Source organism: Muntiacus reevesi, chromosome 10 (genome assembly GCF_963930625.1).
Source record: "Muntiacus reevesi chromosome 10, mMunRee1.1, whole genome shotgun sequence".
Lineage (NCBI taxonomy): Eukaryota > Metazoa > Chordata > Mammalia > Artiodactyla > Cervidae > Muntiacus > Muntiacus reevesi.
In genome coordinates, this window is record NC_089258.1 from 30,557,874 (window position 1) to 30,584,488 (window position 26,615).

The 26,615-nt window shown below is 44.6% G+C and overlaps 1 protein-coding gene across 6 annotated transcripts in view; it reads left to right on the top strand.

Moving 5' to 3' along the window:
• Window positions 1–26,615, top strand: part of PALM2AKAP2 (PALM2 and AKAP2 fusion) — a 498,977-nt gene that overhangs the window by 369,484 nt on the left and 102,878 nt on the right. Inside the window, exon 1 of one of the 6 annotated variants that reach the window (XM_065946822.1) lies at window positions 10,475–10,676. The exons of 4 other annotated variants lie outside the window; for them this stretch is intronic. The gene's annotated coding sequence lies outside the window, so the exon portion shown is untranslated. Of the gene's footprint in view, window positions 1–10,474; window positions 10,677–11,301; window positions 11,369–26,615 lie in introns of those variants that run through there. One more of the 6 variants, XM_065946821.1, reaches the window with a different exon arrangement.

Here is a 26,615-nt window from a genome sequence, read left to right on the forward strand (position 1 = left end):
TGTCTCTGTCAAAGGGAGGGTCAGGATAATAAGGGTGGGGGAAGGAGATTGGGGATGGAGCCCCGGAAACAGCAGCCTTGGGGGCAGGCTTGAGGGAAGGAGATGGATAGACCTTGCCTGGTGAGAAGGATTTTCTAGGTAAAGAGCAGAGGGGTGAAAGAACTGGTGGATCCAGGGCTGACTGAGTGATCCCGACCCAGAGAAAATGAAAGCAAAAGGTAGAGCCAAGGTTGGAAGGAGAGGGGAGCAGGGGCCAGGTAGTGGGGCTCATTTCTCCCCAGCAGGGCCCTGCCCTGGGATGAGATGGTGCCCCCATCTTGTGGGAACCAAGCCGTCTGGATAGAGTGGTCACAAACCACAGCACACAAGAGTATCAGCCTAAAGCCTTCACTTCCCCTCTCTGATGTTCAGGGACATGGCAGCATCCCGTATCTGCAGAATGTTCCAGAATATTGAAAACAGACTGGAGGCTTTAACAGAACTCAAAACTCTAGGACAAAAGGCTGAGAGGGAAATATTTTTAGGATATTGTGATCGAGATGGTGGATGGGTAACCACGCTGACACCACAGCTATCCTGGGCTCCTGGTCTGCCTAGACTGATGGTAACCACTGCGTTTGCACTAGTCTGGCCTCATGGCCAAGGCCGCCAGAGATAGGCCGTAGATATGACTCTGGCCTTAAAAACAATTAACCAGAACTTCCTCATACCATGCCAGGTAATTGTTGTTGTGTGCTGTTTTCTTTAGAAATAATAAAAATACCAAAGAAAGCAAATGTACAGCAAAGAAATTAGCCCTGACCTAGGAGAGCAGGCCTGCACTTGAGTCCTGACCTTGACCCAGTTTTGCCCAAAGGCTCTGTGTGAGTCCCACCCCCCTCCCAGGATTCAGTTGCCTTCACTGATAACAACTCATCTTGTAGCTGGCCCTGGGCTTACAGCTTTACATGGATGGTCTCATTTTACACTCACAACAGTCATGTTGTAGATGTGACATTTGTAGGTAAAGGTTCTCGTGATCTGCCTTTTAAAGGTGGGGATTCAGAGGGATGGAGAGGCTGAGCAACTTTCCCAAGGTCACACAGCTAGTAAATGACAGACCAGAGTTCAAGCCTTGGTCTTGGGCTCCAGACACCCTGGACTCACTGACAGTTTGCTACATTGTAAAATGAGGTACATGGCTGGGGTGACATAATGTTCCTCCTAGCTCTAATTCTCTGCCTCTGACATTTTGTTATGCCCTCATCCATTTCAAGGAAGTTAAGAAAATGCCTGATATAACACAGAAGCAGTGGCAGCCATCTATCTAAACACACTGTTCTCTCCCCATGCTGGCCTATCTTATCTCAGCCAGTCTATAAATTACTTAGCAGTCCTTCACAGGAGTCACAAACTGTTTCTGATACCTGGTAGCTTTACTCATTTATGTTATCTGTCTGGCTTTGAAAGGTATTTGAGTTTGCAGGGCCTGCTCCTAAAATCAACTAGGCTGTGGTCTAAAAAGAAAAGGAACAAGGAAGGGAGGAAGAAAGGTAGAGAGGGAAGGAGGGAAAGAAAGGAAGGAGGGAGGGAGGGAGGGAAGGAAGCGAGGGAGGAGAAAAGAAGATAGAGAAAGGACGGAGATTGGAATTGACATATACACACTACTATACATAAAAGATGGGTTTCCCTGGTGGCTCAATGGGTAAAGAATCTGCCTGCAATGTGGGAGACATGGGTTCAACATCTGGGTTCAGGAAGGTACCCTGGAGAGGAAATGCCAACCCACTCCAGTATCCTTGCCTGGGAAATCTCATGGACAGAGGAGCCTAGTGGGCTACAGTCCATGGGGTTGCAAAGAGTTGAACACGACTCAGTGACTAACACTTTCATATATAAAAGATAACTAATAAGATCCTATTGTATAGCACAGGGAAGTCTATCCGATGCTCTGTAATGACCTATATGGAAATGGAGTCTGGAAGAGCGTGGATATATGTATATGTATGACTGATTCACTTTGCAATTACAGCAGTAGCTAACACAACATTGCAAACCACCTATACCCCAATAAAAACTGTTTTCTAAAGGAGAGAGAAAGGACAAGAGGGAGAAGAGGAAGCAGAAGGCAAAGGCCCTTACTTGAGGAGTTGGAGGCGCTTCATGGATTACCTGGGATTTTATGCTTTAGTTGACTTGATCAGAAGCTATTATGGTTTCTAAAGTGATTTTACATGGATCGTGGTCCCCTCCCGAAGGGGCTTTTAATATTGTGTAGAAGAGGCTATTATTATTCTCCATATCTAAATGGTCTTAATATTTCATAATCTTCGTGGTTATTTAGGTAAGTAATTAACTCACTCTGTGTAGATGAACTTAAACCGCCTTCATAGTATTCCCCCATCGTCTTCGGTGAACGTACCTTCACACCAGGATGAGTAATTTAATGTGTTCAAAGTGTAGAAGGAAAAGTCTATTTTCTCATTGGGTTGTTCTCAATATTAAGACACTTGACAAATAAGTGAGAGTCTACTTACTGCACAGACCACCCCTCTGCGATAATCAGAATTATTAAAATTTAAAATGTCAAGTTTAGTATTTTTCCCCCCTAATAAGACTGAAAAACCTTATGGTTGTTCTTTTGCATAAATTAACAGCCTGTACTTAAAAGTTCTGAGGAAGACACTTGAGCATGACTGAGAAAATGTTACAGTCTCATTTTTTAAAAAACTAAAAAATCATTCTCACCGCAATTGAAAAGGAATTAAGCACTGCCAGAAAGAAAGGTAGTTTTGTATTTAAAACACAGAGCTCTGGGAAATCCCTGGGGGTCCAGTGGTTAGGACTCTGCGCTTTCTCTGCTGACCCGGGCTCATCATGGTCAGGGAACTAAGATCCAACAAACCATGCAGAGCAGTTCAAAAAAGGGAATAAATAAAACAGATCGCTAATGAGAAGCAAACTCACCGGGATTTACTCAGCAGAAACCGGCCTCCGCGCTGGGCGTGCTGCTCTCACTGTCCCGTCTGTGAACACACTCTGTACCTTCCGGTACATTCCAAGTATATTTGGCAGATTTTGTGTCTGTAGTGCCTTGCTTAAAAAGTACCTTGTTTTATGCTCTGTCTCCATTAGGGCATGAACTCCCAAGTGTTTACTAGATTTTTTTAAATGCTTCAGTTGTTAAATGAGATAAAGTTCTCAGTCAAGAAACAAAGAACTTAAGCCTCTGGGCTTTGTTGTCAATTACCGTAGCAATACATGAGTGCATTCTTGTCATTAACACAAAGCTTTGAGGGCTCTGAAGATGTGGGCCCCACAGCGGTTCCCTGAATGCCATCTGTGGCTTCCTACCTCCCTCAGAGGGGGACCCTTTCCTCAGCATCCTCTCTGCCTTTCCCACCCTGCCTTTCCTCTGCACAAATAGCATTTTTCCTCCATCCTTTCCAGCCAGGCACCTCCCACGTTGCTGCATTTCACTGATGCTTTTCGTTTGGAATACTAGAGACCTACACTTTATAATGATACCATTTAAGGGGCAGTCTGGGTGCACGCTTGTCACTTTGTCAACGTAGAGAAGACAGAAGTCCAGCTACACCACGTGGGACAAAATGAAAGCAGTTAGATGGGCAGAAGTTGCTTGGGTTCTGGAATGTTTCTCTGGAATGTTTGTAAAAGTCTTTGGGAAAAAAAGGAGTCGCAAGCATTGGGGTGAATGTCATCAGGTCACCATTTCCTTGTGTTAGAGGGTTTGGCAGAGGAGAGGCCAAGTGTGAGGATGCAGGGGAAGGAAATAAACATGGAACAGGCTGGGAAGGAACTTCCTCGGGCACAGGAAGCCAGAAACCCTGGAGAGGAAATGAAGCAAAGGCAGGCCGCCACAAACTAGGCCAAGATCGGGGTAAACATGGTCCAAGAGCCAAGTGTTCTTGTGTGACGGCCATCCTCGTCCCTGTGTTCACTTGCTCTCTCCTCCCCCTGCCCAAGGATAATTGTGTTCACCCCCAGTGGGTCCCAAACCAGGCTGTGTCATAGAATCACGTGAGAAACTTAAACAGAGATTCCTGAACTCCAGATCTTCTAGGGAAATTAATTCAGGTTTTTTGTTTTTTTATTCCCCCCCCCCAGTTTTCCAGCTACACTCAACATGGGCTAGCTTGGGAAACACTGATATGCAACGTCTTTCCTTTTTCCTTTTCTTTCTTTCTTTTTTATTTATTTGGTTGCACCAGATCTTCGTTGCAGCATGTGGGATCTTGTTCCCCAACCAGGGACTGAACCCAGGTGCCCTGCGCTGGGAGGACAGAGTCTTAGCCACTGGACCAGCAGGAAAGTCCTCAGAGGACGCAAAGTCTTAAGAGCTGACCATCACTCAGCAACCGGACGTGACCCTAGAGAAGAGATGGTTTTGAGGAGAGTGTTTTCCATTTGGTGAAACAACTACAAGTCAAAACAAACAGTCCATATGCTTATAAACAACAGTCTTATATGCTGTGCATTCATTCATAAAGCTGATGATTCAAACATTATATGGGTGGAATATCTCTTCTATGGAAAAGGCAAGGATGACATCATTTCTTACATTACCTAGGGAAGACATTTTTGCCGTTTTATAAGAGTCAGAAATCAGCGGAGAAATATCTTAAGTGGGAAATTCCCTTAATGAAACAAACATCCTAGTCATCTAGTTTTACCACTATCAGAATTAGAAAATAAGCCAAAGGAGTGCATCCTAGGAGTTTGTTGGTTGGCAAGTCCCACAGCCTGCAAGGGAAAATTATTCCTTCTATATTTAAACTAAAATTACTTGGACCTTACCCACAAAATGTCAGAGGTGGTCCAGTGCCTACCCCCACTGTTTTTATGGATTTTTCACTCAGGCAGTTACCTCGAGTGGGATGGAGTTGGTTTTACTGGTCACTTCTTGTTCTGATTTCCTCTTTTGTCTGAATTCTTCTTCCTTTTTCAAACAACCTTATTTCTTTATTTTTGGCTGTGCTGGGTCCTCATTGCTGTGCTGGGTTTTCTCTAGTTGTGGCAAGAGGGGGCTACTCTAATTATGGTGCGCCGGTTTCTCATTGCGGGGGCTTCTCGTGCTGCGGAGCACGGGCTCTAGGGCATGTGAGCATCAGTAGTTGCCACATGTGGGCTTAGTAGTTGTGGCACTTGGGGTTAGTTGCCCCAAGGCATGTGGGATCTTCCCAGACCAGGGATCAGACCCATGTCTCCTGCATTGGCAGGTGGATTCTTTACCACTGACCCACCAAGGAAGCCCTCCTTTGTCTGAATTCTTAATCTCACATCCTTTCAGCCTGATATCCAATCTGCATCAAATCATATATAAGCCCCTTGCCTTTGGCTCTCCAAATAAATGCTGTTATTAGAGGTTGAGGGGATATCTGAAGTACTTACAACATTACACAGCAAGCAACTTTAAAAGTTTATATTAAGTAACTTCTTTATTTTGGCCCTTCTGTGATCAGAAATTTCTCATTCACTGACTTCTCCCTACCACTTAAGTCTCCTGACTCACAGATTTTATAAGCTTCTGAATTCCAAGAGTGAATTGCAAGTTCAATGGTATAAACATTTTTCTAATTTTAAGAGCTATCACCAAATTGTCTAACCAGTTTATCAATCTATTAATATTAGTTTATATTTCCTTCAACAATGTACAGTTAATTTTCATCAGTTTCTCACCAATAATAGATAATATTTGTATTTAATGTATTTTCTGATATCAGAGGCAAAATATATTATTCTAGTATTTTCACTTGCATTTTTTTTAGATGAGGAAGAGTTTGGGCATCTTTTCCTAAGTTTAATGGCCAGTTATATTTATTTGTCTATAAATGACTGGTTTTTTTTTTCCATTAGAAAGTTGGTAATTTTCTTCAATTTTCATATTGATTTGTAAGAACTCTTTGCATATTAGATTGCATATTAACATTGTTATGTATGTTGCTAATATTTCCCTGTTTGTTTCTCGTCTTAGATTTACAGTGGTACATCTAGTCCTATAGGGATGCCCTTGGGATTGGAATTGTTCCTAACATTCCAATGACTTTACCTGGTACTTGGTGGGAAAGTCCCACAGATCTAGGGCTTTTGGTTTGATAGGGGTCAACCTTTTTGGTGTCAGTTTTGTTTGCTTTTCCATCTTATTCTTACTCTTTTTTCTAGCAAACCTTTGCTTTCTATGAGACATATTTTGTGCTTGAGGATTATACCCAACTGATACTTATTGATGTCTTTCTCCTTGCTGGAAGTAGGAAGTGGCAAATTCTTTTTTATGATTGACCAGTCTTGGCTCCTTCTTTGGGTTTTTAGCTCAGCTCTCTGAGCCAGTCATGGGTCTTTTTTTTTTTTTTCCCCCAGCTTCTACTCTTCTCTAAGCTTGGGAAGAAAGAAGAGGCTCTGTCAATCTGTGTCTAGACTTACTCCCTTGCAGATACCCAACCTTTACTTTTGGTGTTTCTCTACTAAGTACATTCTATTTCTGGGGTCCCCTGGAGGTCACTCTTGCTCAGGAGCACCATTTAAAATGGGCAGGTGATATGGCGTGGTACATAAGCAAAAATGTACACTTAGGTTGTAGGGAAAAAAATGTCCTGATCTCCTCTCTTGCCAAGCAACAGTTCCATAGGCGGTTTTGCGCCCTAATGATATAGGGAGCATTTAATATTTTCATATGCCAGCTATGTTTGTTTTTTTTCCACAGAATCAATAGCTCTTTATTTGCTTCCTAAGTGCTTCTTACATGGATCGAAGAGCCTATATATTTCATAAAACATTCTCAGTTCTAATAACTATCATCATGTTAAGACACATATGATGTGATGAGCCCATAAGCATGCATTGGGGAAATGGCACTCCAGTACTCTTGCCTGGAAAATCCCATGGACTGAGGAGCCTGGTAGGCTACAGTCCATGGGGTCACAAAGAGTCGGACACAACTGAGCGACTTCACTCCACTTCACTTTCTTATCTCCAGTGTTTCTCACTTTCCTGTTCTTAAGCATCCCTAGGGGGGAAAAAAAGAATCCCTAGGGGAAAAAAAAAAGAATCCCTAGGGAAAAAAAAAAAGAATCCCTAGGGCGGGAAAAAAAAAATCCCTAGGAGCTGTTAACACAGTTTCCCTGGTCCTGCCCCCAGAGATTCTGACTTAGTAAGTAAAGGTGGAGCCCAGGAGTTCACCTTTTTAATAAACACAGACATGGTCCTGAAATCTGTGGTCCTGAGTCCTGGCTTTTTAAAAGAAATTTTATTCATGTATTTATTTCTGGTTACACTGGGTCTTCATTGCTGCAAGGGGGCTTTCTCTAGTTGCAGTGAGTGGGGGCTACTCTCTAGTTGCGGTGCATGGGCTTCTCTTGTGGCTCGCAGGCTGGGCAGATGGGCTTCAGTAGTTGTGGTGCACAGGCTTAGCTGCTCTGTGGAATGTGGAATCTTCCCTGTCCAGGGATTGAATCTGTGTCCCCTGCACTGGCAGGCAGATTCCTGCCCGCTGCTCCACCAGATAAGTCCCCTTAGTCCTGGCTTTGAGTCCAGGGCAAGATAGCTCAGCCTTGGCACTCTTGATGTTTTGGATGCAATAACCTTTTTGTTGTTGGGTGACCGTGCAGTCAGTACCTTTCAGGATATTTAGCAACATCCCTGGCCTCTATCAGTAGCACCCCACACCCCTTATGACAATCAAAAAATGTCTTCAGACATTGCCAAAACTGTCCAGGGGTGGGTGTGGGGGTTGGGATGTCAAATTACCCTTGATTAAGAACCACCAACCTAGGGGGAAAAATCTTAATTTAAAACAGTTTTTACTTCCATAGGCAGATGGTCATACCTTTGTATTGATTTCATAGAACAAATTAAACAAATATTTTTGAGTCCTGGTATGTACCATGCCTTTATATTTTAAAAGAGGGTAATTTAATCATGGCTTCCTCTTTAATATCTTATAAGATGAAAGAAAAGGAAATGTTCTTGTAAATTAATATCTATTGAATATGTATTTCTCCTAAATTAATATTCCCCGTAGGCTTCTGTAGGATATGCCAGAAGTTTAAAATTAATATTAACAGAAAATTAACATTAATTCATATTTACACATAATATTACAGTAATATCAACACTGACATTGCTTTAGGAAAGAATTCAGAATAAAGCTGGTGTAAATTGCTGTGTCTGACTCTTTGTGACCCCGTGAACAAATTCCATGGAATTCTCTAGGCCAGAATACTGGAGTTGGGTAGCCTTTCTCTTCTCCAGTGGATCTTCCCAACCCAAGAAGAAGAACTGGGGTCTCCTGCATTGCAAGGCTGACTCTTTACCAACTGAGCTATCAGGGAAGCCCGTAAACTACTGTGCTGTTTCTAATTATGAAACAAATTTGATTTGTAAACGATACATTCTAATTTAAGAATATAGGAAGAAAGAGTGACGATGCACTTGCCCCTAATACTGTTTATAAAAATCTCATCCCTGTATTGTTAGAATCTTTCCTTGAAGAATCTGTGGTCCATATAAATAAATGTCTCCAAACATGTTCATGTCAATGTGAGTTTTCACATGATATTAACATGTTAAGAGACTTCCCTGGTTGTCCAGTGATTAAGACTTTGCCTTCCATGCAGGGGTTACGAATTCAAGCCAAAACATAAAACACAAGGACTATTGTAACAAATTCAATAAAGACTTTAAAAATACATATAAAAAATAAAAATGTTAAAAAGAGATTTAAAAAAAAATGAAAAATAGATCATGATGTAGGGCACCCAAATATTTAACTCAAGTCAGTGACATGAAAAGCTGAAAGAAAGAAGTAGAGAAAGAGAGAAAGAAAGGAAAGAAGAAAGAAAGGAAAAAAGAAAAGAAGAGGGAAGGAAAGGGATTTATTGAAGCTGAAGCTTTGTAATCTCGGCCACTGGTCAGTAAATTCTATTGAAATTCAACAGTCAAAGAGACAAACATGCCTTTTTGGTGAAACAATTCTTAAATGCCAACAAAAAGAAGCCTATAGACTTTCAGGAACCCTGAGGAGAACAGCTGAGGTCTGCATTGTAGTCTTTACCCCCACCCCCCACCTCCCCTTTAGGGAAGGTGTGAATAAACCTCCAAATGGTAAACCTTTCTGGTTGGATGCTATTTTTTAATGTGTCTTTAGCTGGACAGACTTTTTGGACAGGTCCCCATGTTATCATTTCTTGTATAGGAAATCAAAGAAAGTGTTAGTTGCCCAGTTGTGTCTGACTCTTTGCAGCTCCATGGACTGTGGACCACCAGCTCCTCCATGCATGGGATTTCGCAGGCAAGCATACTGAAGTGGGTTGGCATTCCCTTCTACAGGGGATCTTCCTGACCCAAGGTTAGAACCTGGGTCTCCTGCATTGCAGGCAGCATCTGAGTTGCAGGGAAACCCCATAGGAAATCAACGACCCTGGCAGGCAGAACTGACTCTCAAAAGAGGACTCCAGTATTTTGACCAGCGGTTCAGAAAAAAAGCAGGCCAACAGAGGATGAAAGCTAGGAGAGTAAGGGTCTCTGACCTGCAGAGCTGGAGAGAGAAGATCACTGGGAAAATGAAAAACTTGACCATGCTTAGGGGAAAGCTGAATTCAAGAAATCTGATTATATATTATGTTCATATTACATTTCCCCTGCGGAGAACGCCTTGCTTTTAAAAATACTGCTGTGTGTGTGTGTGAGGTGTTTCTGAGTCCTCTTGGGATTTCTAGACGGTCCACTTTCAAAGGGTCATTAACATTATTTAAATATTCATAGTGGGGGAGGGGATGACATGCTGAAATTTCAGACAGTTCGGGAGTGGGGGATGGCTGGCCTCTCTTCGGATCGGATCGAGCCCCACGCGGTGTATCAGCTGCTTCCTTCCCCACCGCTGGGTTTGTTAACACACGCGCTCTGGCAACAGGCCACCAGCTGCCACGACAGGAGGGCAGCGTGAAGGCTCTGGCAGGCCAGTGACCGGCAACATCCTGGTCCGCATCTCAGCCTCTGGACCACATCAGGGAGAAGCCCAAAACACAGGGAGCCGCCAGCAGCATCACAAAGATGCGCCTCCCAACCGCTCCCAGCTGGCTTCCTTACCAGACAGTCTCGAGGAACCCGACCCCTCGTATGGAACTCAGCAGTTTCGGCGTTGTAAGGACACACACACACCCACATACACACATATGCATGTATGTATACACCAACACACACTTCCACATGCACGCACGCCGACACGCCCACCGCTGCGCGAACACAGGTCCACGTACCCAGACACAGAGCCCTCTCCCGGGTTAGGATATACTCGGCCTCACTTGCCCCATGCCTCCGTCCCTCCGTCCCTCCAATCTACCCATCCCCTCATTTCTTGGTTTCTCAGTTTGTGTAAAGATTCCGCCAAAACCACAGACTGAAGGTGTGGGTGGTTTGGGAGGGGGTGTGGAAGCGGAGAGGCGGGCCGAGGTCCAGGGCACGGAGAAGGGGGCGGGGACGGGGCGGGCTCCGGGAGGCGGCGGGCGGCGCTCCGCGCACTCCAGCGCGCCGGGCGGTCGCGGCTCTCGGCAGATGCGCTCGCCCCAGTCTGGGGCAGCCGAACGCTTTTCCGCGGAATCTCCCGGACGTCCCGAGGAGGAGGCAGGGGCCGCGCCAGAGCGCAGCCCGAGGACAGCGCCCCTGGGATCCGGCGCCCAAAGGTGGGTGTCCAAGCTGGGGCGCGGCGGCCTCAGACACCTAGTCCCCGGGGCGCCCGCCTGGTGTTGGGGCCTCTGGCGCGGGGATAGGGTGACTCGGGAGGGACTGGTGATCTGGGAGGCCCCTGGCTGCACCGCGGACTTTAAAGGGTTTTTATGGTCCTTGCCTAGTGGAGCGTGTGCGCAGAGGGGGCCTGCCTGGAACGGGCTGTGACCATGTGGCTTTAAATTCCTAGGTGTGGGGGAGGGCCAGCGTTTGGCTGCTTTATTCAATACTTATTCACTTATATATGTTTAAAAAAAAATTAAGGTTAGGAATCCCTCCTCCCACTCCCTCCGCCAAACACAAGCAGAGCCGGGCTGTACAGAAAAGGCAGAGAAAAATCAAAGGGCCCTAGCCGCCTCTCCAAACCTGGGAGCAGCGGTGGATGGAGAGGAAGGTGCGGGTCCTCACTCCTTAGATGGCAGCGCTGGGGGCGTTTTCGGAAGTCAGGAGTTTTGTAGCGAGACGGAGGCCGAAGACGGCCGGGTCTCCAACCAGCCAGAGCTTTTGGGGCACGCGGTCTGGGAAGACGCTGCCGGAGGAGGGAGCCGCCGTCGGCTCGCGGAAGGAGGGGAGTCCGAGTCCGAGCTGAGCCTGGAAGTTTGGTCTGAGGCCGGGAGCCCAGCCTTTAGGATCTGGTGTTTTATGCCGGGTAAAGCTGGAGACTAGTCTTTGCCCCCCTCGTGGGGACACTGTGGGGGAGTCGTAGAGGCGGGTCGTGGTGGCGAGCGCTGGACAAAGTGTTCTGTTATCGCGGTGGAGAGGAGAAGGCGCGCCTCCCGGGATAGGAGCTAGGAGATACTGGCGGCCCTGAGAAATTCTAGAGAAACGTAGCGGAGAACTTGGGACTGAATGGAAGTCCCGGAGAGCCCGCGGCGGGAGGCGGGGCGGGCGGGGAGCGTCGGCGCTGGTGGTGGATGAGGGCGGAAGGCGAAGCGGCGGCTGCGGGTGGTGGGGAACCAGGCGGCGGGTGGACCAGCGGGAGCGGACCTCGCAGGGGGGCTTCTGAGCTTCCCCTACTCGGGTGCCAGATGAGCAGCCTTAGGGAATCTCTCCCCAGTCCGCAAAAGTGGAGCATCTGGGAGCGAAGTGACTCGTTTGGAGCGATGGTGGATTATTTCTCCAGACCCAGTAAAGCCAGTTTCCACGTGGGGCAATAATAGTTTGGTTCTGATAGGGTTTGTGGTGAGACATTGGCAAATCTGTACCCTTCCCTGGAGCAGTTTTAAGTGCAGCGCCGTTAATTTAGGCCAACTTGCGGACCCCCCTCCCATCCCCATCCCCGCTTCCCGGGCAAAGCACGTACCTTCGAACTCCTATCCCCATCCCCGCTTCCCGGGCAAAGCACGTACCTTCGAAAAGACTGCGCGCACTCACAGATACACACCTCTGTATGGTATACACGAGTCAGCAAACAACTCCTAGGGAGCGCCTTTCCATCCTAACCCCCGGTCGCTGGCTCCTGGTGCCTGAATTAGTGCAAACCCACCACTCACTGGTGTAATCTCTGGGGATTTGTTTCTTTGATTTGCTCTAACTGAGGAGAGTTCATTTAAGCATCACATTTTTCTTCCTGGAAATGTTCCCAATTTGATTAAACTTCTGGCAGCCTCCTCAGATTTGATCAATAAAATTTCAAGAGTAACAGGTCTAGAAATGAGGCATATTTAGTAAATGAGGCATATTTAGTAAGGAGGCCACTGCTTCTTTAAACATAAAGTCTTATAAGAATTGAAACTGCCTTAAAGCACCTTAGTGACTGCCTGCTGCCAACCGCCCCTCCCCAGTTTTGACATAGGTTCTTTGCTTAAAGGGCATCTTCTCCTTTGAGTGGGCACACCATGGGTCTTGAGGGCCCAGCAGTTATTTTGAGCTGCACCAGTAAAATTAGTCATGAGCCAGGAGAAACGAAAGTAATAGGACTTGAGTCTCTAGATTCCTTACTAACAGACTGGGCAATTAAGTGTTGAGATGTTTCTCTGGCAGTGGAGTTCATTTTCAACTTCTTTCTGGGATGCCAAGATGCTAGTGTGAGACTGGGCTTTGAGATGGGACAAACATTTTGAAATACCCATTATCTCATAGTTCTGGCATGGCAGTTGAAACGGCTTCCTGCCTGCAGAGTTTAGGGTAGTGTTGTCAGAATTTATTTCACTTTCATAAGTGGCTCCTTCTGACTCACTAGCCTCAGAATCTCTGGCTAATAAAATGGAACAGATTGTCTTAATTTAGTTATCAAGTGAGGGGGAAGTGATCCACTGGTTGTTTTATTTCTAAACCTTTCAATATCTTAACATAGAAATTACACTATTAAATGTTATTTTTTAAAAATGCTAATACCCCAGACTTTCTAATTAATTATTATAATTATTGTCTAGATTCTACTGTCTCTATAGATTTGGTGGACTCTTAAAGCACCCATGTCCTAGATTTCTATCAAGGTTGTCATCACAAGTCTTTACTTATCTGTACAATGAAGAATGTTTCAGATAAAGATGAAATTGAACTTGGATGGGAGTTGTGTTGAGGGATTTTAATGATGAAAACAGAAGCATGTTGAAAATTGACTTCTGAAAACCAGTTCTAGTTTTAAATTTTATCCATTTATCAACTCTGGTATGATCTGTCATGAATTAGCCTCTGGAATGGCTGTCCTTTGGATCTTGAGTGGGAGGCACCATTTGTTTAGATTATTGGTCAGACAGCCTGTGCAGGCTATTGGAAATTTCAAGGAATTGATGAATACCCTTAACAGTTTCAACAATTTTAGTAAGGTTTGCTAAAAGATTGCTTTTTTTTTTTTTGGTGGTACTGCTTAAAGTTGACACGTAGAGGCAGATTTTCTGTGATGCTAAAAGAGCTTAAGCTTCGGGGCCCTGCGCTAGCACCAGCCTCATCCAGGAGCACTTTGGGTGGCTTGGGCCTGACAGATGCAGTGTCTCCTTGAACCATCATGGGAAACAGATGGAGAAGGAGAGAGAGAGACAGAAATATCTTTGTTAGAGAATCACCTCCTAAGAGTTTATGACTGTTGTTGAGTTTTGGACATACGTCCTTCAAACACATTTTCCAGAAATGTATCATAGAAAGTGGAAAGCATCTCTTTTCTAATAGGAAAAACAGCTACAGGTTTTTCCCACTTTCTGAAAGTTGGAATTATTGCCACTTAGCTTTTACCCAAGATCTGCATCTCACTCACTGAAAGAAATCCAAAGATTTTCATTTTTATGAAAAAAGCTGTTATCAAATTATAACATGGGTCTTTCATAAAAGTGAAATGCCTGCTGTAACATGAAGTCAGGGATTCTCTTTACTTTATGCCATTTCAGCTTACCAAAAGTTTCATAGGAATGGTCTACTTTCGGATATTGGGGCAAACCTATATTTTGCTCAAAAAGAAAGTTATAGAGTATGTTTATGTGATTTAAATAGGACTTGATTAATAAGAATACTTAAGAAATGGCGTGCTCTATACAGTAACTAAAGTTTAAAACAAAATCTTAAAAATTTTTTCCAACTGTTGTTGATGAAGATGTTTGTAAGGTGTATTAAATGACTACCCCACTTTGACCACTTTCTGCCTTAATGAGTTTACCTTGCTGTATATACTATTGTCCTCCTTTTGAGTGTTCAGGATTTTGTAGTCTTGGTGTGTTGTTAGCATAGATATGAATTATAATTTATAGGAGCGTGGAAGTATAATTGCCAAACCTAGTCCAGGACAGGCTCTAGAGGCTGGCTTTTGAAAAACAGAAATCCCAATACAAATTGTAATTCCTATTCTTTGCCCCAGTGTATGAAAGTTGAGCAACAGAAAAATGACTTAATCAAGATCTTGCCTTCTTCCTACAGTAAAGCAGGATGTGCTTTTTCCAGGGTTCAGCCAGAGGTTCTTTTTGCCTTTTGAAGTGAATTCTGAGACTGAGGAGGTGCAGAAGAGGACAGACATCATAGGCAGATGGACTGAGAGCATCCTTGGGCCCATTGACCTCTTTTTCTTTGGAACTTATCTTTCAAACCTAAGAGCAATGAGTGTTACCAGGATGTGTGTGTGGGGGGGGGGGGCGGGGCACGTTTGAGTAGGATCAAAGGACATGTAAGTGGCATTTGTTCCCTTCTTGGTTGGAATCTCAGAAAGACCCCATGGTCTTTGCAATTGGAAAAGGTACCCTTTGGAGGTAGAATGATGAGGCTTTCCTTATTCAGGCAGAGGATGGGGTGGGGATGAAATGATGGGGCTTCCCTTAGGTGATTTCTTTGCCTTGGAAGATCCATGTCTGAGTTGAGGGGGTCATGGCGTGAATGCCAGGGAAGGGGACAGAGCTGTAGAATTTGGTGGGGAGGTCACTGTCCTTTGAGCTCCCCCTTTTAGGGATTTCGTGGTTGGTTTGATGTTTGACTGGAGCAGATGGGGTGAGCAGAGCCAAATATGCACATACTATACCACCCCAGTTATCCAGAGTCCTGGCAGGGCTCACACTCATTGGATGGTGGTGGTGTAATCGCTAAGTCGCATCCGACTCTTGCAACCCCATGGACTGTAGCCCCCCAGGCTCCTCTCTGTCCATGGGATTTTTCCTGCAAGAATACTGGAGTGAGTTGCCATTTCCTTCTGCAGCGGATCTCCCCACCCAGAGATTGAACCTTTGTTTCTTGCATTGCCAGAGGATTCTTTACCACTGAATCATCAGGGATTCATTAGTGTGTTGGCCAAATTCTCCGTGAGATCGAGAGCATATCACAGGAACAGTCTTAGTTCCCTCATCTGTAAAATACGAGGGTACCAAAACCTACCTGCTTCAAAACCTGTGTTAAATGAGATGGAAATGGAAGCACCTTGCACATGTATTCCTCCCCAAGTTGGTTGTTTTCTTAAATTAACCAGAGTCTTCTTTCATTTTTGTGGCAGATACAAATAAGTAAACAGTTTTTAAAGTTAACTTTAAAACTTCCAGCAATTGTGTAGCAGATCAATTGTTCATCCTTTACACGGATCAGATAAAGAATGTTTGGGCCTGGAGGTTCTCCAGGCCCGATCTCCATGCCACCCACAGCCCCTCCTTTTGACTTGGAGAATCTCACTGACATCCCTCTCCTTCCCTTCCCCACAAAGCACGTGCACTGTTGCATTGAGACTTCTTCCAGTCATCTTTGCTTGCTCCCTTGTGATACTTTGAGTAGATCAGAAGTTGTTTCTCAATTGGAAAATGGACCCAAATTTTTAGGACCAGAATCCTAGGCTTTCAGCTTAACCGGTGACTGGCAGTGGGATGCAGGTCACTGAGATCCCCCTTTACAACTCCTGCAAGACTTTTTGTCAGCTCTAATAAGCTTACTCTGTCATAAGAAGGAATGTGGATGAATGTATTAAGTAAAGATTTGCCATGAGGGGTAAAATAAAAAAGGTTTTCAGAAGCGCCTGGGAAGCCTGGTACATTCAATCCTTTTTGTCTTACCATTAAACATGGCAGTCTTACCATTGAACATGGCAGTCTTACCATTGAACATGGATCGGCAGTAGAGTTGGCTGTTTGGATAGATGATTATCTAGCACCTGGATGAGGCAGACATACCAGAGACATAATTTTGAGTTTATTCTTAAGTGCTACAAATGTTTCTTTGAAACAAACCCACATAAAAGGTAACCTCCCAGGGCAAAGGAAACCATAAACAAAATGAGAAGACAGCCCACAGAATGGGAGAAAGTGTTTGCAGATGAAGGAACTGACAGATAATTCATCTGCAAAGTATACAAACAGCTCATGCAGCTCAATAACAAAAAAACAAACAACCCAATTAAAAAATGTGTATATGTGCTGTGTGCTAAGTTGCTCAGTTGTGCCTGACTCTTTGTGGCCCTGTGGACTGTAGTCCACCAGGCTCCTCTGTCTGTGTGGTTCTCCAGGCAAGAATACTGGAGTAGGTTGCCATTTCCTCCTCCAGGAAATCTTCCCAACCCAGGGATCGAACCCACATCGCTTACACCTCATGCATTGGCAGGCGGGTTCTTTACTACTAGCACTACCTTTGAAGCCCCAATCAAAAAATGGGCAGATCTAAATAGATAATTCTCAAAAAAAAAAAAAAAAAAAAGCAGATGGTCAAAAAAGCACGTGAAGAGATGCTCAACATCACTAATTATTAGAGAACTGCAGATCAAAACTACAATGAGATATCACTTCACATGAGTCAAAATGGCCATCATCAAAAGATCTACAAACAGTAAATGCTAGAGAGGATGTGGAGAAAAGGGAACCTTCCTGTATTGTTGGTGGGAATGTAAATTGGTACAGCCACTATGGAGAACAGCATGGAGATTCCTTAAAAACTAAAAATAGAGCTGTCATATAATCTAGCAATCCCACTTCTAGATATATTTCTGGAGAAAATCATTATTCCAAAACATCCATGCACCCCAATATTCATAGCAGCAGTGTTGAATATCCAGGATATGGAAGCAACCAAAATATCCATTAACAGATGAATGAATAAAGAAGATGTGTTATGTATGCAAAATGGAATACTCAGTTCAGTTCAGTCGCTCAGTTGTGTTCAACTTTTTGCGACCCCATGAACTGCAGCTCGCCAAGCCTTCCTGTCCATCACCAAGTCCCGGAGCCTACCCAAATTCATGTCCATTGAATTGGTGCTGCCACCCAACCATCTCATCCTCTGTTGTCCCCTTTTCCTCCTGCCCTCAATCTTTCCCAGCATCAGGGTCTTTTCAAATGAGTCAGTTCTTCGCATCAGGTGGCCAAAGTATTAGAGTTTCAGCTTCAACATCAGTCCTTCCAATGAACACCCAGGACTGATCTCCTTTAGGATGGACTGGTTGGATCTCCTTGCAGTCCAAGGGACTCTCAAGAGTCTTCTCCAACACCACAGTTCAAAAGCGTCAATTCTTTGGTTCTCAGCTTTCTTTATAGTCCAACTCTCACATCCGTACGTGACTACAGGAAAAACCATAGCCTTGACTAGATGGACCTTTGTTGGCAAAGTCAAATTTCTTCAAATTTGCTGACATATTGAGTGCAGCACTTTCACAGCATCATCTTTCAGGGTTTGAAATAGCTCAACTGTAATTCCATCACCTCCACTGGCTTTGTTCATAGTAATGCTTCCTAAGTCACATTTGACTTCACATTCCAGGATGTCTCTGCTTTTTAATATGCTGACTATGTTGGTCATAACTTTCCTTCCAAGGAGTAAGCGTCTTTTAATTTCATGGCTGCCATTACCATCTGCAGTGATTTTGGAGCCTCAAAAAATAAAGTCAGCCACTGTTTCCCCATCTATTTGCCATGAAGTGATGGAACCAGATGCCATGATCTTAGTTTTCTGAGTGTTGAGCTTTAAGCTAACTTTTTACTCTCTTTCACTTTCATCAAGAGGCTCTTTAGTTCTTCTTCACTTTCTGCCATAAGGGTGGTGTCATCTGCATATCTGAGGTTATTGATATTTCTCCCAGCAATCTTGATTCCAGCTTGTGCTTCTTCCAGCCCAGTGTTTCTCATGATGTACTCTGCATATAAGTTAAATAAGCAGGGTGACAGTATACAGCCTTGATGTACCCCTTTTCCTATTTGGAACCAGTCTGTTGTTCCATGTCCAGTTCTAACTGTTGCTTCCTGACCTGCATACAGGTTTCTCAAGAGGCAGGTCTGGTGGTCTAGTATTCCCATCTCTTTCAGAATTTTCCACAGTTTATTGTGATCCACACAGGCAAAGGCTTTGGCATAGTCAGTAAAGCAGAAATAGATGTTTTTCTGGAACTCTCTTGTTTTTTCAATGATCCAGCAGATGTCGGCAATTTGATCTTTGGTTCCTCTGCCTTTTCTAAAACCAGCTTGAACATCTGGAAGTTCATGGTTCACATATTGCTGAAGACTGGCTTGGAGAATTTTGAGCATTACTTTACTAGCATGTGAGATGAGTACAATTGTGTGGTAGTTTGAGCATTCTTTGGCATTGCCTTTCTTTGGAATTGGAATGAAAACTGACCTTTTCTGGTCCTGTGGCCACTGCTGAGTTTTCCAAATTTGCTGACATATTGAGTGCAGCACTTTCACAGCATCATCTTTCAGGGTTTGAAATAGCTCAACTGTAATTCCATCACCTCCACTGGCTTTGTTCATAGTAATGCTTCCTAAGTCACATTTGACTTCACATTCCAGGATGTCTGGCTCTAGGTGAATGATCACACCATTGTGATTAACTAGGTTGTGAAGATCCTTTTTGTACAGTTCTTCTGTGTATTCTTGCCACCTCTTCTTAATATCTTCTGCTTCTGTCAGGTCCATACCATTTCTGTCCTTTATTGAGCCCGTCTTTGCATGAAATGTTCCCTTGGTGTATCTAATTTTCTTGAAGAGATCTCTAGTCTTTCCCATTCTGTTGTTTTCCTCTATTTCTTTGCATTGATTGCTGAGGAAGGCTTTCTTATCTCTCCTTGCTATTCTTTGGAACTCTGCATTCAAATGGAATACTCCTCAGTCATAAAAAAGAATGAAATAATGCCATCTACTGCAACATAGATGAACCTAGATTTTGTCATACCGAGTGAAGTAACGCAGGCAGAGAAAGACAAATATACTGCTAATATGTGAAATCTTAAAAAAAAAAAAGTACAAATGAACTTATTTACAAAACAGAATAGAGTCACAGATGTAGCAAACAATCTTGTTACCGGGAGGGAAAGGATAGGGAGGAATAAATTGGAACATTGGGATTGACATATACACACTAATATAAACAAAATAGATAACTAATAAGGACCTACTGTATAGTGCAGGGAATTCTATTCAGCACTCTGTAATGACCTATATGGGAAAAGAATGACTAAAAAAGAGTGGATATATGTATATGTATAGCTGATTAACTTTGCTGTACACGCCAAACTAACACAACCTTGTAAGTCAACTAGACTCCAATAAAAATTGTAAAATAAATAAAACGTAACCTTCACCCTTGGTCCAGACCTGTCCACCAAATTCAGGGTGCCAGCCAGCGTTGGGGGTCTGGACTGGAATAAGCCTGTATGTATTTAAGGAAGTGACTCAGTTAGAAAAAAGCAGTTGGGGATTCACAAAAAACATGGTTAAAAAAGCAGAACCTTGTGGCACCTGACCCAGTTTACAATGCCCCTGCGAAGCTTTCTTTTTCATCGCTGTCTGCTGGAGGGAAGTTCCCCCTCAAAACGTCTCTGGAGGTGGGGACTCTTCCCCTCGGGCCAGTGACTCTCCAGTGTCTGTCCTCAGTCTAGGGGCCTCAGCCCCACATGAAGACCCAGTTTCCTAGGGAATTTGCCTGTTCACTTGAGCAATATATCTGGACATGTGATTCTTCAGCCAGGTGTCCACGGAAGGGGCCTACAGTGTCTATGTGATACAGACTGTCAGCCTCATCCCTGTGGGAGGAGCCTGGATGCTTCCTTTTGAACCAATTTCGCTGGTGATGCCAAGAGCAGGTGATGATGGCAATCCTGGGGCTCCATCAACAGGCTTCTAGGTGAGCATTCTATTCTGTTGAGTGCCCCAAACTCCATATCTCCTAGATAGGGTTGGTGAGCAATCAAATCAGTATATACCAGTGCCAGCCCGGAACTATTAAGCTCTCTGCTCAGATGTTTTTTTCATGAGCTCTATATATGATTTAGTGAGGAAGCCTTGGAAAGGATGATTACTGCGCTGAGCAAATATAAACAGTGATGCTAGAGCAGTTTTTCCTGGGTTGTCAAAGGGGACTGGGTTGAATGTTACCCCACAAGTCTTAGAATGCCCTGGATTACTGAGGTTTTAGAGAATTTTGCCAGGCCTTCCAGGGTTTTTTATTTTTCTTGGTTAGAAGGAGCGCATGTGTGTGGACCCGGTTACCTGTACCATTCCAAGTTCTGTGAAGAGAGAGGAGTTGTTTAGGTGACCGTCTGTCCATCCCTGTGATTTCCCCAAGGTGTGTGTGCTGATCCTGCAGGTCCAGGACAGAAGCTGGGGTTTCCTTTAGCGGAGACCAGCCCTGCAGACTCTGGGGGAAGCCCCAACCCCCAGATAGGAGAGAGGGAAGGATGCCTGCTTGCCTTTCTTCCCACCCAGCCTGACCGGGCTCGCATGCAGAGCTATGCAGGGCTGACAGCCCTGCACCTGGTGTAAGTGTGAGGAAGGCCAAACCACACTTTCCTGTAGGCAGTTAACTACCAGGCCAGCCGACTTTCTCAGCTTCTATTCACATGATGTCATTTGCATAGTGGAATAATGCAGAAATTTACTTTGTTTGGAGTGATGCCTCACATACTTTTTTTTTGTACACAGCCTACAAATAGAGAAAGACACCATTGTTGAGACCTTTTCATATGTGTGGGGGGCAGGGGGGCGGTTGAGGGAATGATTTTCCCAAAGGAATTCATCTTAGTTAATATTCTAGAAAAATCTGCACAACTCTGAATTCAAAAGCTCTCTCTGTATGTGTGTTAAAATCAAGGTCCATGTGCCATGTGCTCTGTGAACCCAAAAGGCTATATTTAGCATGGCAGAGTAGTATTTTTGCATCAGAACATTTTATCCTTGCAAAGGATAGCAAGGATTCTCCCTGAACACAATTCCAGATGAAAAGACTTCATACATTTGGGGAGGAATATGCACAAATGGTTTTGGAAATTTTGATCTGATCCAAAGTGCCTCCCTATTTGAGATCAATTTTTCCTTTTGAGAAGAGTTTAAATCAGTGCTAAATGCAGCTCGGAGATGGGCCCAGAGAGTGGGAGAGATTGCTTTTGCATGAAATCACAATGTGTACATTGTTTTTAAATATTCTTTTCATCGTATGCTTCATTATGAAAACAATTCAACAATTCACAGCCTCCGTAGGGTGACAGATGTTATGGTATAACCAACAGAGAGTGTGTAAGCTGGAAGAAAGAAAAGGGAAGAAATCCCTCCCTCGCCAACCACCACTCAGAATCAAACTGAGTTTTTTTCTTCTAGGGGATTCCCTGTAATCCCTGGGGATGCCTTGACCCTGAGGTTTCTAGGCACCGGTGCTGGGAGGAGCTCAGAGAAAGGGGGAGGGAATTAACATTTTCCGAGCGCCAGATGCCAAACCAGTTGCTTTGTCTCAACCCTGTTACTTAATGCTTGCAATCACCCTGGGTTTTCAAGTGAGGGTGCTGAGGCACTGAGAGGTTACCCGGTAACCAGCCAAGTTATGGGATGTCAGCCAGTTTTCCTATGCTGCTCCCTCCTCCTGTTACTAAGCCGGTGCTAAGGGGCGTTGGTGCTCAAGTGTGGCTTGAGGACCTGGGCATCGGCATCATCCAGGGTCTGTGTTGAAACTAGAGCATCCTCGGTTCCATCCCAGACCTGCCAGTTGATAATCTGCATTTGTAACAAAAACCCCCAGGGATTTGTGTGCACATTACAGTGTATGACGCTGTGCTACCCCGGACCTGGAGGAGGAACGTCTGGCGGATACCATTGTGAAAACTAGCCAAGCCTCAGGACGGCAATCTCTGGAGGGGGAATGGGTGCAACTAGAATCTAGCAGGATGCAGCTCAACATCCTAAAATGCACAGGATGCTCCGCCTCCCCTCTCAACTGAAGAATTATCCTGCCCCACCCGTCCATAGTGCTGATGCTGAGAAACTCAGATCTAGTTGTCCCGATCTGGAATTCACATCCTGTAGATGTTTCCATAGCCTCAGAGGCACCGTGGAGCTCTCTAGCAAGCCTAACTTAAATGAGATAATACTGATTGCATTTTGCTTGCAGATGTGATTCTCTTCACTGGCATTTGCAAAGAGTAAATTTCATGCTGCAATTGCAGCATGATAGATTTCCATTAGGGTTTTTTTCTTCTTCTTTTTTTTTTTTTTAGTTCTACCAGTTTCTTGCTACCAACCCATCTCCCTTCACCCTCGTGCACACACGATCAGTCATGTGATCCCGCGGACTTCAGCCCTCCAGACTCCTCTGTCCGTGGATTTTTCCAGGCAAGAATACTGGAGTGGGTTGCCATTTCCTTCTCCATCCATTAGGGTTTTGATGGTGTCTGGCAGTGGTACCTAGGATGCAGTGGAAATGTTTCTGAGCAGATGCTGAGTATGCCGTACTGGGGGTCACACCCCGACTCCCCAGTCCTGCCTGGCAGCAGTGCGTTTTGCCTCTTTGTTTTACTCCCTAAACCTGCTCAGGTCTCTGTTCTAGCTAGCTCACAGCCCCCAGGCTTGCCGTGTTTGTTCTGCTGTGCCACCTGGAGGCTAGGGGAGGAAAGGGAATAACAGCAAGATTGGTGAAGGGAGGCAAAGCCTCTTGCCCATCACCTTGCCTCCCAGCCTACTGAGATTTACTCACCTCCCCCATTCCTGGGTTCCATCCCTGGGTTGGGGAGATCCCTGAAGGATGGCAATAGCAACCCATTCCAGTATTCTTGCCCGGAGAATCACTTGGGCAAAGGAGCCTGGCGGGCTACAGTCCGTAGGATCGAAAAGACTTAGACATGACTGAAGCGACTCATTTCTCCTATTCTCACTCAGCTCCTGTAATTCCAGCACCTCCACTGACAAACTTTCCTCTCTCCCCCCCTTTCTCTCTCTCTCTCCCTCTCTAGATTCTTGGTCCAGAACATCTGGAACTCTCTCCCCTCTATCCCCTCTGCCTCCCTTCCTTCTTTTCTCTCTGTTCTCCATTTGTCAGCTGAAAATCAACCTGAACCATGACTGGGGAAGTGAAATTAGCATGTCCAGTGGGTAGCAAGGGGGAAATAAGTTTTGAATTGAAATTCTATCCAATAATGAATCCCTGTCATTCATCTCCTTCAGAATGGCTATGAACACCTCTACCTACTTTCTTGTTTTATGCTGATTAAACTTGCTTTTTTTTTTTTCGTGCTCTGGAATTGGAAAACAGAGTTCTTTATGGGTTTGGTGTGTTTTCCAGTTTTCTTTCACTGTTGGTATTATAACACTCATTCTCCTGTCGTTTTTAATAAACATAATCCATGAGGTAGATTGTTCTCTACAACTTGTGGAACCAAACTGGAGTTATCACCAAGGCATTCCAAGGAGAAGAAAACGTCTTTGCAACTTCTGTGTACTTTCCTTTCATGACTCTCGTGATCCTTTGCAAATGAAAAGGGGGAGGGCCTTGGGGAGTGACTAGTGGGCTACACAGAATGTCCAGCTCCAGCATTTGGACCCAGAGGCCAGGGCAGGTGAAGCTGGGCTTCCAACCAGAGTGGAATGCATCTTCCCAGTATTGGGAAGCCTGTGTTTTTTTCCAGCAGACCACCTGATCTGCTCCAGAGGGCTTTAAATTGGGAAATGTGGAATTACACGGAATACTGGAAATGAGAGAACAGGAGATCAGTTTACTGTGGAGGATTATCACTTATGTCACAAAAAGGGGAGATTTGACACCTGGTAATTGATTCTTAGTAATTGTTTTGAGGAAATAACTGGGAAATCAGTATTAGAAACAAACTTGTCTTTAAGATCAGTCTTAAAGGTATGTAAATGAGAGGAAGAAAACCTTAGAGGCCTTTGTCCCCTGAGGTGCCCCTCCTGACTCCGGCACACACCCTCTAAGTGTGTTGTCACATCTCATGAATGCCTCCAGGGCCCTCTTGGGTTTGGTAATGTATGCCATCCTTTGCAAGATCCATCAAATTCTTGGGGCTACAATTTATGCCTTTCAAAAATTGATCTGGAAACTGCTGGTAAAAATCATCACAGAATTGACTACTGCAAATCCTTGGACCCATTCAAAGTAACAATTACTGGTCCTTTATGAAGAATAGCTCCAAACCAAGGGCAGAGTTTGTAAGAACAGAGGAAGAAATAATTCATGTACAATTGAAGAAAACCTTGAGCCTTTAACGTGGACCCATTTTCATCCACAAATTGGAATGAAGCTTCTTTCCAAAGAGTATAACTTTAAAAAGCTCAAATTTTCATGTTTCTTTAGTGAGTTGAATCTTCCATAAGAGCAGCTACTCTGAGATTATGATAATGAATATTTAATCTTGTCAGTAGCTTGTTGTTATTGTTCAGTCACTAATTCCCATCTAACTCTTTGCAACCTCGTGAATTGCAGCATGCCAGGCTTCCCTGTCCTTCACTGTCCCCCAGAGTCTGCTCAAACTCATGTCCATTGAGTCGGTGATGCCATCCAACCATCTCAGCCTCTGTCGCTCCCTTCTCCTCCTGCCCTCAATCTTCGCCAGCATCAGGGTCTTTTCCAGTGAGTTGGCTCTTTGTACCAAGTGGCCAAAATATTGGAGCTTCAGCTTCAGCATCAGTTCTTCCAGTGAATATTCAGGGTTGATTTCCTTTAGGGTTGACTGGTTGGATCTCCTTGCAGTCCAAGGGACTCCCAAGAGTCTTCTCCAGCACCATAGTTCGAAAGCATCAATGCTTTGGCACTCAGCCTTCTTTATGGTCTAACTCTCACATCCATACATGACTATTGGAAAAACCATAGCTTTGACTAGATGGACCTTAGTCGGCCATGTGATGTCTCTGTTTTTAATATGCTGAGTTTGTTATAGCTATTTTTACAAAAGCCAGGAAGAACCTTGACTCCTTGACACCAGATCCCCAAAGCAAAGCATCCTTCTGGCAGCCTGCCTGCCTAAGGGGAAGGAAGGTGGAGAGAAAGTAAAAGGAGAAGCTATTTATTAAGATCTTAGAAATATGACTAGAGTGGTGGTTGCCAGGAGCTGGAAGCTGGAAGGAGGGAGGAATGGAGAGTTAGTGTTAAATGGGCACAATTTCATTTTTGCAAAATTGAAAAGTGTTCTCTGGATGGATGGTGGTGATGGTAGCATAACAATGTGAGCATACTTAGTGACTCTGACTGTACACTTAAATGGTTAAAATGGTCAATTTTATGTTTGTGTATTTTACCACAGTAAATCAGGCATCCACAGAGAAATTTTGTTTCATTTGTATTAACTTTAACTTTAAAAAAATAGTCAAAAAATAAATCCAAATGGCAGAAATAGAAGATAAATGTCCACCACCACCAACAAAAAGATGATGAAAATCTATCTTTTGAAAGCCAAAGGAGAACCTTGGTCTCGAAGACAGTGGGACCTAAACACCCAGTGAGTTGACTCAGGGAGGGTTTGAGGCTCCAAGTGGTTTGCGGGTCCAAGCATTTCCTTGATGAACACTCTGGGATGGACCTGTGGTTCATGGTGCCCTCATTGGAGGCCATGGGACAGATTTGAAGAGGAGGACTTGAGCAGAGCTGTGTTTTCCTACTGTCTACGTTGCTCTTTGGCCCTGGGATGAGGGCAGCTCCATAATTACCACCCCTCTGTCCTCCAAGGAATCCCGAGTCGTCACATTTTTCAGTATTGTCTTCTTTGCAGTTCATTCCTGGCTTGTCACATTGCCAAGGTGAAAACTATGTCTCCCCGCTTTATTTTCCCACCCTGGCTCCATGAGGAGGGAAATGATGGATGCCTGGACTTGTCTTCCGGCATATCCAGGGCACCGCATGTCTGGGTCTGCGCAGTCCCTGAAACAGGAAGAGGTACCTGTTGAGGTCTCGGAGACACTTGTTCTTAGAGTTGCTGTTTCCTCACACTTCCCTGGCTGTCGGAGGGGCATGTTCCAAGAGTGACCCGGGGGCTGCGAGGCTGTGGAAACGCTGGGGGCAGCCCTGGATGGCTCCTCCCTGTCAGTGGGCTTCACCGTCACCCCAGCAGAGGACTTCCAGGCCGAGGGCCAGCTCCCCAATGCTCACAAAAGCGGGTCCCTTCTGCCTGCCGGGCCTGAGAAGTGTGCTGGGGGCATTTCTGTGATGGACACGCCTAGCTCTTCCTCTTGGTTTGCTTGTTTTTCATTTTCATGGTAGTAAAATACACAGAAGATAAAATTGACCATCTTAGGATTTCCCTGGTG